At 38.3% G+C, this 19,250-nt stretch overlaps 1 non-coding gene across 1 annotated transcript; it reads left to right on the top strand.

Moving 5' to 3' along the window:
• The first annotated feature begins 2,656 nt into the window (after positions 1 to 2,656).
• Positions 2,657 to 2,763, top strand: LOC140835568 (small nucleolar RNA R71). The gene has a single exon (XR_012118892.1). It is a non-coding gene; the product is annotated as a small nucleolar RNA R71 (small nucleolar RNA).
• Positions 2,764 to 19,250: the final 16,487 nt, after the last annotated feature.

Raw genomic sequence — 19,250 nt, 5'->3', positions numbered from 1 at the left:
AATCCCCTCTTGCACCATGAAATGACACTTCTCCCAATTTAACACCAAATTGCTTTCTTCACATCTAATAAGCACCAAGTTTAAATTCTCTAAACATTCATTAAATGAAGAGCCAAAAATGGAGAAATCATCCATAAAAACTTCAAGAAAATTCTCAATCATGTCATGAAAGATAGCGGTCATGCATCTTTGAAATGTAGCAGGTGCATTGCATAGACCAAAGGGCATACGTCTAAACGCAAAAGTACCATAAGGGCAAGTGAAAGTAGTTTTCTCTTGGTCCTCAGGTGCAATTGTGATTTGATTGTATCCCGAATATCCGTCCAAAAAACAGTAAAATTCATGACCAGCTAATCGTTCAATCATTTGATCAATAAATGGTAAGGGAAAGTGATCTTTACGGGTTGCATCATTTAATTTCCTATAATCCATGCACACACGCCAACCCGTAACAGTTCTAGTGGGAATCAACTCATTTTTTTCATTGGTAATAACAGTAATCCCACCCTTTTTCGGCACACATTGTACAGGACTTACCCACGCACTATCAGAGATAGGATAGATGATACCTGCATCCAGAAGTTTGATCGTTTCAGCTTTTACTACCTCTTGCATCTTGGGATTGAGTCTCCTTTGAGGTTGTGCTAGGGGTGAGTATTTATCCTCCATCAGAATTTTGTGCATGCTGATCGAAGGACTTATCCCCTTGATGTCCGCAACTTTCCAAGCGAATGCTCCTCTATGCTCCTTAAGGACTCCTAAGAGCTTACTCTCCATATCATCTGTCAAAGAAGAGGAAATAATAACAGGTAGTTTATTATTTTCTCCTAGATATACGTACTTGAGATGTGGAGGTAGTGGTTTGAGCTCCAAAGTAGGTGGCTCCTCGAGGCTCGACTTTTGAGGCATTAAATCTTTTCTGTCTCCCAATTCCTCTAGTCGAAGCCTCACTTGTTTTCTCCAAGGTGGAATGGCATTCAAGTGAGCTACCATCTCCATCTTTTCCTTGTCTAACTCGTCCTCCTGCTTTTCCGTAGTGAGAGTGGCCTCCAATGGCTCTTGCAATCCATCCTGCACAAAATCACAAACGAGAGAATCTAAAACATCAACACGAAAACAACTATCATTGTGCATTGTGTGCTTGAGAGTATTAAAGACATCAAAAATAATTTCTTCTTCTCCAACTCTCAGTCTCAATTTTCCCTTGTCAACATCAATCAGTGCTTTCCCTGTAGCCAGAAATGGTCTCCCTAGGATTAAAGGCATCTCTAAATCTTCCTCCATGTCAAGTACTACAAAGTCTGCAGGAAAGATAAACTTATCCACTTTCACCAGAACATCTTCGATAATCCCTCGTGGATATTTGACAGATCTGTCAGCCAGCTGCAATGACATCCTGGTTGGCTTGGGCTCGCCTAGTCCCAGTCGCCTAAATACAGAATAGGGCATCAAATTAATACTCGCACCAAGATCACATAGAGCTTTATGAAAATTAATATCACCAATAATGCACGGTATAGAGAAACTCCCTGGATCTTTTTGCTTTGGAGGCATCTTGTTTTGAACTAAAGCGGAGCAGTTTTCAGTCAAGTTCACAGTCATATGATCTTCTAGCTTCCGCTTATTTGCCAAGATATCTTTCAAGAATTTTGCATAACTTGGCATATTCAATAACGCATCAGCAAAAGGAATGTTAATATGCAGTTTTTTGAATATCTCAAGAAATTTACCAAATTGTGCATCTATCTTAGCTTTTTTCATTGCTGCAGGAAAAGGTGGGGGAATAACAATTTTATTCGGTGCAATAGGTGTAAATGTAGAGTTAGAAGACTTACCTCCTTGATGTTCCACCTCATCCTCACCTTGCTTGTTTTTTTTTTCATTAGACTCAAGTGCTTTTCCACTGCGCAATTCCACCGCCTTCACATGTTCCTTCGGGTTAGTTTCCGTGTTGCTTGGCAAAGCTCCTTGCTCCCTGTTAGCAATTAACTTAGCCAATTGCCCAATTTGAGTCTCTAACCCCTTTATGGATGCATCCTGGTTCTGAAATCTCGTCTCCGTCGCAGAAATGAATTTGGTCATCATTTGCTCTAAATTAGATTTCTCCTCCCGAGGTGGTTCTTGGTTGAGCCCTTGGTGCATCCCATATGGTGGACCTCTTTGCTGGCGATTCTGGTTGTTTTGACCTCCCCATGAAAAGTTTGGGTGATTCCTCCATCCCGGATTATATGTGTTTGAATACGGGTCATTTCTTGGACGGTTCTGGAATACCACTTGTTTTACCGATGCTCCTTCAGGCACATAGAATGGATTTCCATCTTGGCAATCCTGTACGTCATGCTCACCTCCACACTTATCACAGAAAATTTCTTGCAGACGCATAGCCGATCCACTCGCACTCATCCCATCAATCTTTCTGTTCAAAGCCTCTAACTGTGCTGACACCGCAGACAAATCCGTAACTTGATTAACTCCAGCACCTCGTCTCTGCCTATCAGACTGAGGCTGATAGCTACTAGCAGCCATCTCCTCTAATAACTCATATCCTTCCTCAGCCGTCTTTCTCAGTAAGTTACCACAGGCAGCAGCATCTATCATAGTACGGTTAGAAGTAAGCAGACCGTAGTAGAAAGTTTGAACAACTAACCCAAGAGGTAGCTCGTGGTGGGGGCATCTCCTCAACAAGTCCTTATAGCGCTCCCATGCCTCGTAAAGTGACTCAAGCTCATGTTGAGCAAAAGTAGTAATGTCGGCTCTGAACTTCATAGTCTTCGACGGAGGAAAGTACTTGGTCAGGAATGCCTTTGCCATATCCTCCCATGTAGTGATAGACCCTACAGGTAAACAATTCAACCACGACTTAGCTTTATCTCTTAGTGAAAATGGAAATAAACGCAAACGAACAGCATCATCAGATACGCCATTAAACTTAAAAGTATCACAAATTTCAAGAAAGTCAGCTATATGAGAATTTGGGTCGTCAAGTGCACTTCCCCCAAATTGAACAGTGTTTTGGATCATCTGAATGATAGCTGGCTTGATCTCGAATTGATTCGCCCGGATGATTGGCCTTACGATGCTTGGACGTGCTCCATCAAGAGACGGCTGTGCATAGTCCATCATCGGTACACGGCGTGGCATCTCAATCCGTCTCTCATTTTGGCGGTCCGCCTCCTGCTCTTGTTCGTGCCTCTCCATTTGTTCCTTGAGTCTTTGCTGTTGTCTTCGGCGTCTAGCAGTGCGTTCGATCTCAGGGTCAAAAGGCTCAAGATTAAATTCGAGTGATCTTCGCATGCATCACCAGAAAAATCTGCAACAAAAGGAGAATATCAAATAGCAATAGAATAAGTAATACTAAAGAATTTAAATGAAAATTAAAAATTTTGTGAATCAACAGTCCCCGGCAACGGCGCCAAAAACTTGATCGAGCAAAACTTGCACAGTGAATAGTCCCAAAATTTGTTTTATAAATGAAAGCTCGATTTAAAATATCGCAAGTGCACGATAGTCAAGTTATAATAAACGTAAGTGAATACGAGTATCGATCCACGAGGACTGCGTTACAATATCTTTATTTTCAAGTAAATTTCTTCAGCAACGATAGATTGAATTGGTGATTAAAATAAAGTGAATTTAATAACTAAAATAATTAAAGCGCAAGAACAAATACTCAAGAAATCAATGATTAAATTGGATGAAAATCAAATGAGAGACGAATTTGTTGGGAATTATCAGTTCACCTACCACTCGTGTTTAAACAATTATACTCGACTTTTACTCGTGCATTCGACGGAATTCCCTAGACTAATTAATATACTCTGTCGAGCTATATTAACACTAATCATAAACATGCAGTAATCAAGTATCCTCAATTATTTAACAGTTCACGATTGCATTACGTTCTATGGAATCCACTAGCTTTCATCCGGGTGAATTATCACTGTCGACACGTATCCAATTCCGTATATCTACTAAAATTGTAAATCCGTGGTCTATGCTATTCGATCCTATTGTCAATTATTCTATCGAAATCATTAACAACATGAAATAATCAAAGGAAGTTAGCTAGACTTCAATTGAAATAAGAAAGCACAAAAGCATAAACAAATCACTCATAAAAACGTCGATAAATAATGTTAAACCACGAGTACGGGGTAGGATCCCCTTAAATCCCAACAAATATAGAGTTTAGCCAACAAAATTCATAATAAAAATCAACAATCTATGCAAGAAATAAAAACTGAATAATTAAAATACTAAGGTTGACGATGGATGACGGCCACGACGCTTGGAAATCTCGAGGTCTTCGAAAATCTCCTTTGCTCCTAGCCTTCCTCCCAAGAAAAGTGATGGAAAATATCAGAATGGTCTGTTCTTTTTGCGCCTCTCTCGTCTATTAGGTCATGGTGTAAGATAGAGTCCACCAAACTTGGAAACAAATCTTCTTGGATCTCGTCGCTCGCTGGGGCGAACACTTTTTACCGCCCTAGCGAGCAACTTCGAATAAAACTCCTCGGCCATGTCTCTGGTCTCGCTGGGGCGGACACTTTTGACCGCCCTAGCGAGAGACTTCGAATACAGCTCCTCGGCAAGACTAAACTTCTCGCTGGGGCGGACACTTTTGGTCGCCCTAGCGAGGTTCTTCGAATAAACTGCTCAATTCCCACCAGATGACCACAAAACACACGAGATCAGTCATATGCTACATAATGCTAAAAAAATTGCACAATTAAACTAAAATAAACTACTATGATGCATGAATGCGACTCAAAACCAACACTAAAAACACGTAAAAACGAGTCCTATCAACCTACAAGTTGACTGCCATTGACACACTCTCCCACCAACGTCTGGCATCCACTGTCAGAAGGAACGTGGCACATCTGACCCTTTCTGCATCAGCCAGTTCCATGAAGTTGAAGATTACCTCGATGGACTTAATCCATCCCTCTGCCACCATCGGGTCAGTAGATCCCGAAAACTCCTTAGGATTCATCCTCTGAAACCTCTCATACACCGCTTCTGGTCAAGGCCTTGCCCCTGCATTCGCTGCAGCCTGGTTCCCCGCAAACTGCGCGAAGAACTGCGTCATACCAGCAAGCATCTGAGCCTGCATGTCTGGAGGTGGAGGTGGAGGTGGAGGATTGGCCATCTCCTCATTACGGGTCTCTCTGTCCTCTTCCCTTGCTTCATGGTCAACCACACGTCTAAGAGGCATTTTGTTCCAAAAATTTACCCAACACGTAAACCCAATATGCATGAACATGATATCAATGACATAAGATGCACATACTACAACTTTAAAATATGCACATGCTAATATCAGAACTTAATGCTTACTACATAACATAAATTTGAAACCTTAAAACTTACAGACTTGAGGTGTGACTTCGTGAGCTTCTTGCTACTGGCAGTAGGCATAACCCTTTACAAGAACACCGCTCTGATACCAATTGTAACGTACCGTACTTTTATTACTTAAAATTTGCGGAAAAATTAAAAGTTTTCTTAAATATAAACATCCATACGGTCGTCAACTCATCGTTCATAAAATTTATATCTTTGAAATCATCCATCACCAATAAAAATTTTGCTAAAAGAAAAGCTGGCTCAAAACATCTCGCATCAAAACATTAAATCAGAGTATTAATATTTTCATGCTTAAAATCTTAAAATAACGTGGATGTTCCTCGGGTCTAGACTTCTGCTCAGTCCAAACCTGCTCCTTGGTCCCCACCCCTCGTCTCATCATGATCATCCTCACCTGCATCGATCAAGTCTAGTGAGTCTAAAGACTCAACACGTATAAACTGAAAGTAACGAATAATATGTAATAAAACCACATGCAATTTCAAAATAGAGCGTACTTACTTAAACTTGAACATATGTACATATCTTAGACGTGCCATAACGTGAAACTTTCATAAACATGCTTGCATACTTGAACATACGTAAACATACATACTACATAATTTTCTTGGCGTAGAGGCATGTTTCAAAGCAAGTGACCCATACATAATAAATGCCTGATCAGAATAAACCACAGTACTGGGCTGACGGGGACATATCCACTGCCACATACATGAGATCCCCAGTTCATAATTTAATGGGCTGATTGGTCCCCATTCATAATTTAACGCTTTCCAATTACGATCTAACCCGTTCATAATTTAACGGGCGGATTGGTCCCCGTTCATAACTTAACGCTTTCCAATCCTAAACATAACTTGTTCACAAGACAATTAGCATACCTCAAAAACTTAAAATATTTTCTTTCACGTCAGACATACTTACTTGGCGTTGAGGGATTCGTTGGACTTCGACCGGGGTTGCTGCACCTACTAAAATGAATTGACATACGTACTTGCATAACTTAGACGTAAATGTCATGAGTACTTACGAACTCATTCCATTCCTTAGGACGTTCTACAATTCCCATGACTCGACCTTGTAAAACTTTGTACTAAACCATGACATGAAACCTCAAAGAATTCAATAACATTTCCCAAAAACGCACCTACACGGACCTCGTGCCCAGGTCCGACTCCGGGTCCGTGTAGGTGCGGTGTAATGTGTCGTGAAGAAAAGTAAATGCACGGACCCCGTGCCTAGGTTCGGGTATGGGTCTGTGTAGACACTGGAAAAATGCACTCCGGAAGGACAAAGGCACGGACCCCGTGCTCTGGTCCGTGAGCAAAAATGGCACTAACGAGGAAACAAAGGCACGGACCCCGTGACAGGGTCCGTCCGTGGGTCCGTGTACCTGCGGGAGGAGTCAACCTTCGGAATTACGGAACAAGATTTTCTTAACAGTCTAGACTCGATTGTACCGACCACGAATCGACACCACGAGACCATCTTAGGATGCTATGTCTTTGACTCAAGCCTATACATTTATCCCGATAACAATCATATGTTACAGTTAACCAATCGCCCTTGAACACAACTTCGACAACAACACGATTCATACGACCATTCGATCTCCCAAGTGCCTATCGACTCGAAACGAATATACTACAACCATCCAACATCATGCTAAACATACCTAGACACAGCAACGATCGTTGTCGATCCCCAACGAAGCCTGCAAAAATAAAATCTCAAGAACACATCAACAACATAATTTTTGAAAAATGCAGTTTGAGCAGTCCCACGAAAAACATCATAACTCACTCAAATTTTATCCAAATAACTCGAATTGTATATCAAATAGAAGGTATCGAAATGTTCTACATTTTTTAAATTGAAAGTTTTCTCAAAATCCCGACCAAACATTCGTAGTTTTCAGTAAAACAGCAAGTTACGAAATTTCAGATCTAAAAATATTTCAAAACGCATTCGATGCATTTACCGCTCAAACTTCTACATCACACATATATTTTTACGCATAAAACAACGTAACACGTAATATGACATGATCGATGCAGCAAAAGAAATATTATACGTGCCTTTTGATATTTAAAATACTTTAACGACGATACCGAAGCGGAGACGGAGTGAGGGTCGATCCGGGACGAACATGGCACTAAAATTCTTGAAGAAAACCAACGAAAACTCGCTAGGAAATATAGAGGGATGGGACGACTTCTTCTAGGAGTAAGAACCCTAGTAATTCTCCTCTCAAAAGTAATAAAAACTGAATGAAATAAGTGTGTGTGTGTGTGTGTTTTGATCGGTCCTAGGTGTGTGTAAAAGTATGTGTGTGTGTGTGTGATTAGTAATTTAGGGAAAAATTGCTTAATTAAATAATAAATAAAACTATTTAAAATACTAACACTCTTTAAACTTTACTAAAATCCCTCAATTAAAATAATGCACACAAAAATGCTAATTTTAAAAGTTTTAAACTCTTAAATAACTAAACACATAAATAAGGTTTTAAAATGCTAAACTAAATAAATTATTTAAGATACCCCTTCCTAGCTTTTAAAATAAAATACCGCATTTCAAATTGCCAAGAATCGTCCCCGGTCTTTTCCTCGATCCCGCCTCGAATAATCACCTGAAACATGAAACTTGAAAAACATTTTAACGTGCATCACATAAACATTAAAATAATGAAATTTAAATAAATCATGCATCGCTAAAATCATTTTAAACTTAAATAAAATATTTAACAATTTAATTAATGCATGGGTTATACGTGTACTGAATTTGGGCACTACAGATTCGTAGAGGAACTTAACTCCGTGTTGCGGTGGAGGTGGTGGTGGTTGATTGGCATTCGGGTTCACTAACCCTTGCAGTGTCGTTGCCACGATCGTGGCTATGGCCATCAGGTCAGCCTGGTTAAGACTAAACCAAGGTGGTGGTCCATTATCTCCTTCGTTGGCATTGTTGTTGTTGTTAGCATCACGGGGGTTACGGTTTTGTCTTGGTGGTCTACCGGACATTTCCTACAAGTTAAACGCTTATAAGAATTTGACGTGCATAACAACAAGATTGAATAAATAAGTTATGCTGGAACAACTGACATAAGTAAATAAACATATCTTTATTAATTTTTGAATATCGAGAAACAACTGAATGGAAACAAATAGTACTGAATGGAAACAAATCGTCCTGAATGACGTAGCAGCAATGATAAAATAACTACTAATAATAAAGAAAGGTCACTAAGGCAGCCTAGTCATCTATCTCTCCGTCGCCAACTGCTGCTATAGGCTCATCTATCTCTATCGGTTCCTCCTCTTCTGGTTCCTCCTCTGGCTCTTCCTCTTGCAGTATCTCCACCATATGGGTGAGCTAGGCGTTCTCTTCTGTGAACTGTGCCACCTGTGCCTTAAGTCCCTGTATCTCCGCCTCAATCACATCCATCTCGTCGTTCCAATGCTGCTGATACTGCAGATGATACTGTTTCTTCTACTTGAGTTGGTCCTTTAGAGCTTCAACCTATTGGGTCAGACGTTGGTTTACGTACGTGAGGCTGTTCATGGCCTCACACGAATTTTCCAGTCTTCTCTTACCCTTGGCATTCTGCTGTTTCTATTCCTCCAATTCCTTGTGATAACGCTCCATATCCTCTCGTAACTTTCCATGTTGATACTTGCCATGTTCTATGACATCTCTTAGGTCCATGTTATCACCTCTAACTAGCTTGCCCTGATAGATCGACTGGTTAAGGCGGACCTAAATCTCCTCTTTCTCAGCGGCTAAGGTTTCGACCTCACTCCTCCTCTCACTCAATCTGGATCTAAGTCGCTGAATCTGACGGGACTGATAGTGAATGGCAAGATTCTTCAGACGAATGACAGCTTGGGCACGGGTGTGGCGTCTCATGGGAGTAAATGGAGCCATTTCCTGAAATCAAAAATGGAAATGCTCAGAATCGGAAAGAGACAACATATAACAAAGGACAATATACAATATTTGAAATTTTTGAAATTTACATAAATATATTTTTTTCCAAAAATGGAAAGTTTGGAATTAGAGATATGGGTTCGAAGCATATGTCGAGAGGATTCCAAAACAATCGACGGAATCGAATTCGGAATTTTCCTACGGGAAATTATAGGGTCTACGAATATTTCCCAAAACGGCAAAAACGACGTTTCAGAGGCCTAAACGGAGGAATTTCGCGATTTCAGCCCCTACCTCACGACGAACTGGTGATTTCCAATTTTTGGACCGTTTCGGAGGGGATAGCATATGCCCTTCTCAAAAATCCCACAGAAATTTTTTTTTTGTACGAATTTTCTCATTTTCCCCAACCGGATTATGAACATGGCGGCTCTGATACCATTTAAATGTCACGCCCCGAAAATCGAGATTGACACCGTTGTTGTTTAACAATCACACAATCGAAATAACAAGCCTTTTGTAGTACAGTATAAACCGAACCAGTTTATATATCATAATTTAAACGTAACAACAGTCTTTCCAAAACGAAATCCAAACGAAGTAGTGATCAATGCGGAAGCGTCTTACAATTCATTAAATCATAAAATTCGAAATAAAATCTATTACTAATCTCGTGAATCACCAACCCCAAAACTGTTCAGACTCTTAATCCTCAACCTGTTCTTCGGATTTATCTAGGAGGGGAGAGTAAGAGTGATGAGTATTTTTGTAATACTCAATAAATTGGGGATATTGAACACAACATAACAATTTTATAACATTTTCAAAACATACATATAAATACAGCATGCTTTTCATGAACGTAACATCGTATTCGTAACATAACAATACTGCGATTTTTCACCTTTAACGATTTACTGACGTCAGTCCCTAAGTTTTGATCTTATAAGGGGGCGAGGTCATAAAACGGTTCTATCCCACCGTTGAGGGTCATATGTTGAAATTCCACCCATTTTCAGGGAGTTCTCACAGTGCCAAACATAACGTACCAAAATTTCGTAAAAAAACGTATAGACGGAAGACGGTGTTCGACCGAATTTTAAACCAAAAACCGAAAGCTTCATATGCATAAAACCAAAATTTAAAACAGTCCACTTACAGAATTTTGATTGCTAAAGAAACGTGGAGTTTGCGATGCTAGACTTGGGTCACTTCTTGTTCTTCGATCAGGCAACACTTCGGCTTGAATTCTTGGACGACTTTGGGACGATTTGGAGCAGAATTTCGGGTAGGGGAGTTGCTGGAAATTAGAAATTTTGCAGCAAGGGGACTCGAGTTTGTGGTGTGGGAATGGCTAGGGTTGATGCACTATTTATAGGAGAGGAGGGTGGAGCTAAATTTGGCACTAAAATCATACCAAAATCGTGTCAAATCTCCTAATATTGACTCCAATATCCTTACCATTCTTAAAAATTCAGCTTCCTAAGTTAATAGATTTAGATCCTTGATTCATGAATTTCTTTATCTTATTCCCTTGCATCTTGTATGTTATACCAATTTGTAATATTTCTTACCCAAAATTCGAAATTGTACATGCATTAAGGTAGATATAATTGTCTAGGCCACAAAGATTTCATCAATAATTATTTTCCATAGCATATCTCATTTAATACAAAAAAATCTTATATCCAAATTCCTTACAACTTATCAATTATATCCATATATATATATATATATATATATATATATATATATATATATATATATATATATATATATGTGTGTGTGTGTTATCTAAAATTATGTTGATCTAATAAAGTTATCACATTCTTAATTCCTATTTATCACATATATAAATTAAACGAAAATAAACTGGAATTTAATTTTTTTGGGGGTATGTGAGAGTATATTATTCTTAAAAAATTACTTTTCGAATAATTCGATTATAAATAAAACATAATTGCATGTAAAAATAGATTATATAATAATTTCCATCAAATATAAATTTTGTAATTTATTTTTGGTAGCATCTTTATTAATCATGTGAGAACCGAATCTTTCATTGATATAATTGATAAGTTGTAAGGAATTTGGATATAAGATTGTTTTGTATTAAATGAGATATGCTATGGGAAATAATTATTGATGAAATCTGTGTGGCCTAGACAATTATGGCAAAAACTTGTGTGAGACGGTCTCACGGGTTATATTTGTGAGACGGATCTCTTATTTGGATCATCCATAAAAAAATATTACTTTTTATGTTAAGAGTATTACTTTTTATTGTGAATATGGGTAGGGTTGACCCGTCTCACAGATTAAGATCCGTGAGACGGTCTCACATGAGCCCCACTCGACAATTATATCTACCTTAAGGCATGTACAATTTCGAATTTTGGGTAAGAAATATTACAAATTGGTATATATATATATATGTGTGTGTGTGTATTTTAAATTAATTTTAATCATAATTAAATGTGAAAAATATATAATAACAAGTTTTTGAGTAAATTAAGACTTATTTATTTTTTATTTACTTTTAATAACATTAGCTGTTCGTTCTCAGGTTGAGCAGTAAGATGTCAAGTCTGAAAGCCAAGCCCTAGAATTGGGAATTGAAATTTTCACCCACTCTTTTGTGCCTCCCATCTCCATTTTTACATTTGATCTTCTTAAACATTTATTTATTCTCTTAATTTACATGCATGGAATTTTAACCAAGCAGTAAGATTTAAAAAAAAAAAATAGAAGATGTGACTGATCGATTCGTTTTACGTAGAAAACACACCCCGAAATTGAGAGAAGTATAGATCATAGGATTAATCAGGAAAGCAAGTTAATCAAGCCACTCAGTCATGCAATAGAGGGTTATTTTTTCTCACAAGAAGCCCAATAGGTATAATAATAAAAGCTTCTTGCTCGGGAGAAATATGAGAGACATGTGAACCTGTTGCCAATTACTGTACATGGAAAGCTTGTATGGTCGGTCACAAGTGCTACATGGCGTGCACGATAGATAAATTTCACTGATATATGAATCATCGTATAAGATGCTCATGTGAAAAAAGGCAAAAACTTGTGTGAGACGGTCTCACGGGTCGTATCTGTGAGACGGATCTCTTATTTGGGTCACTCATGAAAAAGTATTACTTTTTATGCTAAGAGTATTACTTTTTTTGTGAATATGGATAGGGTTGACCCGTCTCATAGATTTTGATCCGTGAGACTGTCTCACATGAGACCCACTCGTGAAAAAATGACTCTAATTGTCATGAATCGAAAGATACAAAAAATAAATAAATTTATTTCTGTTATATATATATATATATATATATATATATATATATATATGTGTGTGTGTGTGTGTGTGTGTGTGTGTGTGTGTGTGTGTGTTGTCTATTAGACATGCTCATATATGTGTCCTCCATTATTGAAGTTACACACATCTAATAAGCGCAATAAAAAATATTGAAATTGTACATCTAGGTACCGTTTGGTTCATGGTATGTGATGTTAGATCAATTTTATTTATATGGGCTTATATGTGAATAATTATGTGTGTGGGTTGTCTATTAAGTTAAGTCCAAAATAAAGTGATCAATTAATGTTTCGGGTTATTGGGCTTTAATGTATCTGATGGGTTGTGGGCCTTTAATGTGTAGAGACATAAGTGTAATTTCTGTTTTTATGATGGGTTAAAACGGAAATATCAGAAGATATTATCTATAAATAAGGGTCATGGTCCCCAGATCTCGCGTTGTCACTTTCACTATTCTCTCCCCCATTAAGAAATAGTTATGAAGAGAAAACTAAAGGATTCTCTCAAGGAAAGAGCGCGTAGATCTGGAAGATCAAGATACGTTCTAAACAATTCAGAATTATGGCTTCAGGTACGCTTCCGCTTAAGTTTTCAGTCAAATTCTTAATGATTTAATATGATGGATTCTGCGGTTTATGGGTTTTCCCCAACAAGTGGTATCAGAGCCATTCATGTTTGAATCATTGAGATTTGTTTAAAGTTTTTGGATACTTTTTGGATCCAGATCTCAAAATAAAATTTTGTTTAAAATTTTTTTTATATGGCTTCAGATCTGAAAAATATATTGATATGTTTTCAGATCTGAAAATATTTTGATACGGTTTCAGATCTGAAAAACTATTTTGGTTTAGATCTGAAAATTTTTGTTCTATGGCTTCAGATCTGGAAAATATTTTGTTTGAAAATCAAATCTTTTAAAGTTTCAGTTTTGGTGAAAAGATTTGGTTGTAAAATTTAAAGATTTGGTATAAGATTTCGATTTTCCTTCCGGTTTTTGTTCAACAAAATATTTAAGAGGAAAATCGAAAATTCGGATTTTTTTTTATTTTATTTAAAAAAAAAAAAAGGTACGGTTTCGTGTCGGGTCGTACGGAACAGGTCGACCCGACCCATACGGGTTCGGTCCGGGTCTGACGGACCAGGTCGACCCGACCCATACGGATTCGGGTCGGGTCCTATGGACCGGGTTGGCCCGAACCGTACGGATTCGGGCCAGTCGGCCCGGCCCGTACGGAATTCCGAAAAAAAAAAAAATTTAAAAAAAATTTTTTTTTTTTTTTCGGTTCAGGTTTTTCGATTAAGGTTAAATTTTTCATTAATTCAAATAATGATAAGGTTATATGTATTTTTAAAATTGATTAATTGAAATAAAATGTCGCCAAAGTGACCTCTTTTATGAAAATTAATTTTATTTTGAAATACAAAAAGATTCTGGGTATATGTGATTTATATGAATATTGATCGGCCCAAAGGAAGGTTAATATTTAATATAATCACATATGCAATTGTGGTGGTAAACATGTGATAGTTGTTCGGTTTTTCATGTGAATAATAAATCGGCCCAAAGGAAGGTTGTTATTTGACATGATAGTTACTATCAGTGTTTGACTGCTGCGCCAGGATATCACTTACAAGTTAATCTTTTGTCCAAAGATGAAACATTAATGGAGTGCTCGATATTCTGTTTATGGGGGTTTACATTATTTGAATTTATTGATTATTTTATTTGGATAATTGGTTGAGCATGTATGTTTTGTTTTTGTTCTCTGTTCAGATTTGACTCCTGCAAATATTCATTCCAACGTAAATTCTATTCCTATGTTAAATGACTCGAATTTTAAATCGTGGCAAGAGAATTTGTTGATAGTTCTCGGAGTCATGGATTTAGACCTTGCGATAAGGATTGACTCTCCTCCCGCCATTACGGATAAGAGTACCTCTGATGAAAAGAGGGAGTTTGAAAGGTGGAAAAGATCAAATCGCATGTGTATGATGATCATGAAGAAGGCCATTCCGGAAACATTCAGGGGCACAATGTCTAGCGACATTGCTACAGCTAAGGCTTTCCTTCAAGACCTCGAAAAGAGGTTTGCTAAAAGTGAAAAGTCTGAAATTAGTACACTTTTGGCAAGCCTCATTTCAATGAGGTACAGGGGTAAGGGTAACATCAGGGAGTACATTATGGAAATGTCTCATCTTGCTTCAAGGTTGAAAGCACTGAAGCTTGACCTCTCTGAGGACTTGCTGGTGCATCTGGTTTTAATATCTCTTCCTACTCAATTTAACCAGTTCAAGGTGAGCTATAACTGTCAGAAAGAGACTTGGTCTCTGAATGAGCTCATCTCGCACTGTGTCCAGGAAGAGGAAAGGTTGAAGCAAGACAAGACAGAAAGTGCTCATTATGCCTCTACCTCGAAGGATAAAGGAAAGAAAAGGAAGGATAAGGTTGCTGCGGATACACAGCCTTCGAAGAAACAACAGAAGAATCCTAGTGATTCTCAAAGTTCTGGTTGTTTTTTCTGTGGCAGTGATGGGCATATGAAGAAGCAATGCAGTAATTATCACGCTTGGCGTGCTAAGAAAGGTATGCTTCTGAATATGGTTTGTTCTGAGGTTAATTTAACTTCAGTGCCTAGACACACGTGGTGGATAGATTCTGGTGCAACAACTCACATCAGTGTGTCTATGCAGGGTTGCCTGGATTGCCGAAAACCAAGTGATGCTGAAAGATTCATCTATGTTGGTGACGGCAACAAAGTTGAAGTTGAGGCAATAGGAAAATTTAGATTGTTGTTAAAGACTGGAATATATTTGGATCTTTATGAAACATTTGTTGTGCCGTCTTTTAGGCGGAATTTGATTTCCATTTCTGCATTGGACAAATTTGGTTATTCTTGTTCGTTTGGAAATGGAATATTCAGTTTGTTTCTCGATTCAAATTGGTTGGTTCTGGTTTTTTATCAGGTTACGATAATCTTTATTCTTTGGATGTTATTGCTTCATTTAATGAAACCCTGCAAACAAGTAGAGGCACTAAAAGAAAATTAACCAGTGAGGATTCAGCTGCGTTATGGCACAAAAGATTGGGTCATATCTCTGAAAAGAGAATAAGGAGACTTGTGTCAGACGAAATTCTCGAACCTTTAGATTACACAGATTTTAATAATTGTGTTAATTGTATAAAGGGAAAACAAACCAACAAAAGGAGATTTGAAGCCAATAGGTGTTCAGGCGTCTTAGAACTTATACATACTGATATTTGTGGACCATTCCCTTCGGCTTCTTGGAATGGTCAACAGTATTTTATAACTTTCACAGACGATTTTTCAAGATATGGCTTCATTTATCTCATTCATGAAAAGGCACAGTCATTGGATGTGTTCAAAAACTATAAAGCTGAAGTTGAAAATCAACTTGGCTTAAAAATTAAAATCGTTAGATCTGACCGTGGTGGTGAATACTATGGTAGATATGACGGTTCAGGTGAACAACGTCCAGGACCTTTTGCAAGATTCCTAGAGGAATGCGGTATCGTCCCACAGTACACTTTGCCGGGTTCGCCCACTATGAATGGTGTTGCTGAAAGACGAAACAGAACGCTTAAGGACATGGTGAGGAGTATGATCAGTCATTCTACCTTACCAGAATCACTCTGGGGAGAAGCACTAAAGACCGCAGCATATATCCTTAACAGGGTTCCAACTAAGGCAGCGACCAAAACCCCTTATGAACTTTGGACGGGTAAAAAGCCCAGTCTTAAGCATCTGCACGTTTGGGGATGTCCAGCTGAGGCAAGGCCTTACAAGCCTAATGAAAAGAAATTAGACTCAAGGACGGTTAGTTGTTATTTTATTGGATACTCTGAAAGATCTAGGGGGTACAAGTTTTATGATCCCACGAGTAAGTCGATTTTTGAGTCAGGAAATGCCAGGTTCTTTGAGGATGTTGAGTTTGCGGGGGGAGATAAAGTAAGTGATATTGTCTTTGAAGAGGAATATGTAAATATTCCCACAGGTGTCTTGGACATTGATCAGGATCATATTCCTCACTTTGACCAAGACACAATACAGGAAGACAATATTAGAGATCCTCCCATTCCAGATGAACAAACTCAAGCACCTCCAGAACCTATGCCATTAAGGAGATCCACTAGAGAGCGGAGAAATGCAGTGCCGGACGATTACATTGTATTTCTTCAAGAACATGAGGCAGACATTGGATTGATGGAGGATGATCCTATTAACTTCCGTCAAGCCATGGATAGTTCTAACTCTCAAAAGTGGAATGATGCCATGAATGAGGAGATAAAGTCCATGAAGGACAATGACGTATGGGATCTTGTCCCATTGCCTAAAGGTACGAAGCCCATTGGTTGCAAATGGATATTTAAAACCAAGAGGGATTCGAAAGGCAATGTGGAAAGATATAAGGCTCGTCTTGTCGCTAAAGGCTTTACACAGAAAGAAGGCATTGATTATAAAGAGACTTTCTCTCCGGTTTCTTCGAAAGACTCTTTAAGGATTATAATGGCTTTGGTGGCGCATTTCGATCTTGAGCTTCATCAGATGGATGTAAAGACTGCGTTTCTAAATGGTGACATTGATGAAACGATTTATATGGTGCAGCCAGAAAATTTTGTGTCCAAAGACACAAATGATATGGTTTGCAAATTAAAGAAATCCATCTATGGGCTCAAGCAAGCATCTCGACAATGGTATTTCAAATTTCATCAAGTGATCATCTCGTTTGGTTTTGAGATGAATTTGGTCGATGATTGTGTGTACCATAAGTTCAGTGGGAGTAAGCATATTTTTCTGGTTTTATATGTTGATGACATTCTGCTCGCTAGCAACGATATAGAGTTGTTGCATGAAACCAAGAGATTTCTAGCTAAGAAATTTGAGATGAAAGATCTTGGTGATGCATATTTTGTACTGGGTATTCAGATACATCGGGATCGTTCTCGGGGTATTCTTGGATTATCTCAGAAAAGCTATATCGAGAAAGTTCTCAAGCGATACGGAATGCAAGATTGTAAACCAACAGATACCCATGTGGCTAAGGGAGACAAATTTAGTCTCAAACAATGCCCAAAGAATGATTTTGAGGAAAAAGAAATGCAGAAGGTTCCCTATGCATCTGCAGTGGGGAGTCTGATGTATGCTCAGGTTTGTACACGTCCAGATATTGCGTACGTGACAGGAATGTTGGGACGATATTTAAGTAATCCAGGAGTGGAACATTGGAAAGCAGTCAAAAGGGTTTTACGGTACTTACAGAGAACAAAAGATTACATGCTCATATATCGGAGGTTGGATCAGCTTGAGATCATTGGGTATACTGACTCCGATTTTGCTGGATGCCAAGATAGTATGAAATCTACGTCGGGCTACATCTATCTCCTTGCTGGAGGTGCCATTTCCTGGAAGAGTGCTAAACAGTCACTTATAGCCTCTTCCACCATGGCAGCTGAGTTTGTAGCGTGTTATGAGGCATCCAATCACGGAATATGGCTGCAAAATTTTGTCACGGGACTGCGCATTGTTGATGGCATTGAAAAGCCACTAAGATTATATTGTGACAATAAATCAGCAGTTATGTATTCCAATAACAACAGGAGCTCGACGAAGTCAAAACATATTGACATCAAGTTTCTGGTTGTTAAAGAAAGAATTCAGAGTGGAAAGTTGTCTATTGAGCATATCGGTACAAACTCCATGGTTGCGGATCCGCTTACTAAGGGACTACCACCCAAACAGTTTCATGAGCACACTGCTAGTATGGGTGTTATGTCAATTGAGGAAATTCAGTTTTAGTGGGAGTTTGTTATTTTAAATGCTTTTTTCAGTTGTAGACATTTTCAGTTACAGTTATGTAAATTTATTTTCTGCAGAAATAAATTTCAAGTTAAGTCACACTCTGATTATGATTTAAAGTTTGATCTCAATAAGGTTAAAGGGAGGACCAGTTGGAAATAGGCATGTTACGGTCACATTGCATGAAATTTCCATGCTACACATCCACTTCATGATCCTTGTCATTCAGTTGTGTTGGCATATGTGACCATTGATGGGTCGAGTTACCTTGAGTGTAGCGAAGACTGCTTTGATCCTATGTTGATGTGATTGATGGACCGGATTGGTTATAGATACATTTCGGAATGACAACAATTTTGAGCTCATAAGGTTATTCTCACAAACATAATTATAAGGTTGCACATATAGCCCAAGTGGGAGATTGTTAGATCAATTTTATTTATATGGGCTTATATGTGAATAATTATGTGTGTGGGTTGTCTATTAAGTTAAGTCCAAAATAAAGTGATCAATTAATGTTTCGGGTTATTGGGCTTTAATGTATCTGATGGGTTGTGGGCCTTTAATGTGTAGAGACATAAGTGTAATTTCTGTTTTTATGATGGGTTAAAACGGAAATATCAGAAGATATTATCTATAAATAAGGGTCATGGTCCCCAGATCTCGCGTTGTCACTTTCACTATTCTCTCCCCCATTAAGAAAATAGTTATGAAGAGAAAACTAAAGGATTCTCTCAAGGAAAGAGCGCGTAGATCTGGAAGATCAAGATACGTTCTAAACAATTCAGAATTATGGCTTCAGGTACGCTTCCGCT

Source organism: Primulina eburnea, chromosome 6 (assembly GCF_022965805.1).
Source record: "Primulina eburnea isolate SZY01 chromosome 6, ASM2296580v1, whole genome shotgun sequence".
In the NCBI taxonomy this organism is placed as follows: Eukaryota; Viridiplantae; Streptophyta; class Magnoliopsida; order Lamiales; family Gesneriaceae; genus Primulina; species Primulina eburnea.
Note: the sequence above shows the minus strand (reverse complement) of the source record. Positions and strands in the feature narration are given on the sequence as shown.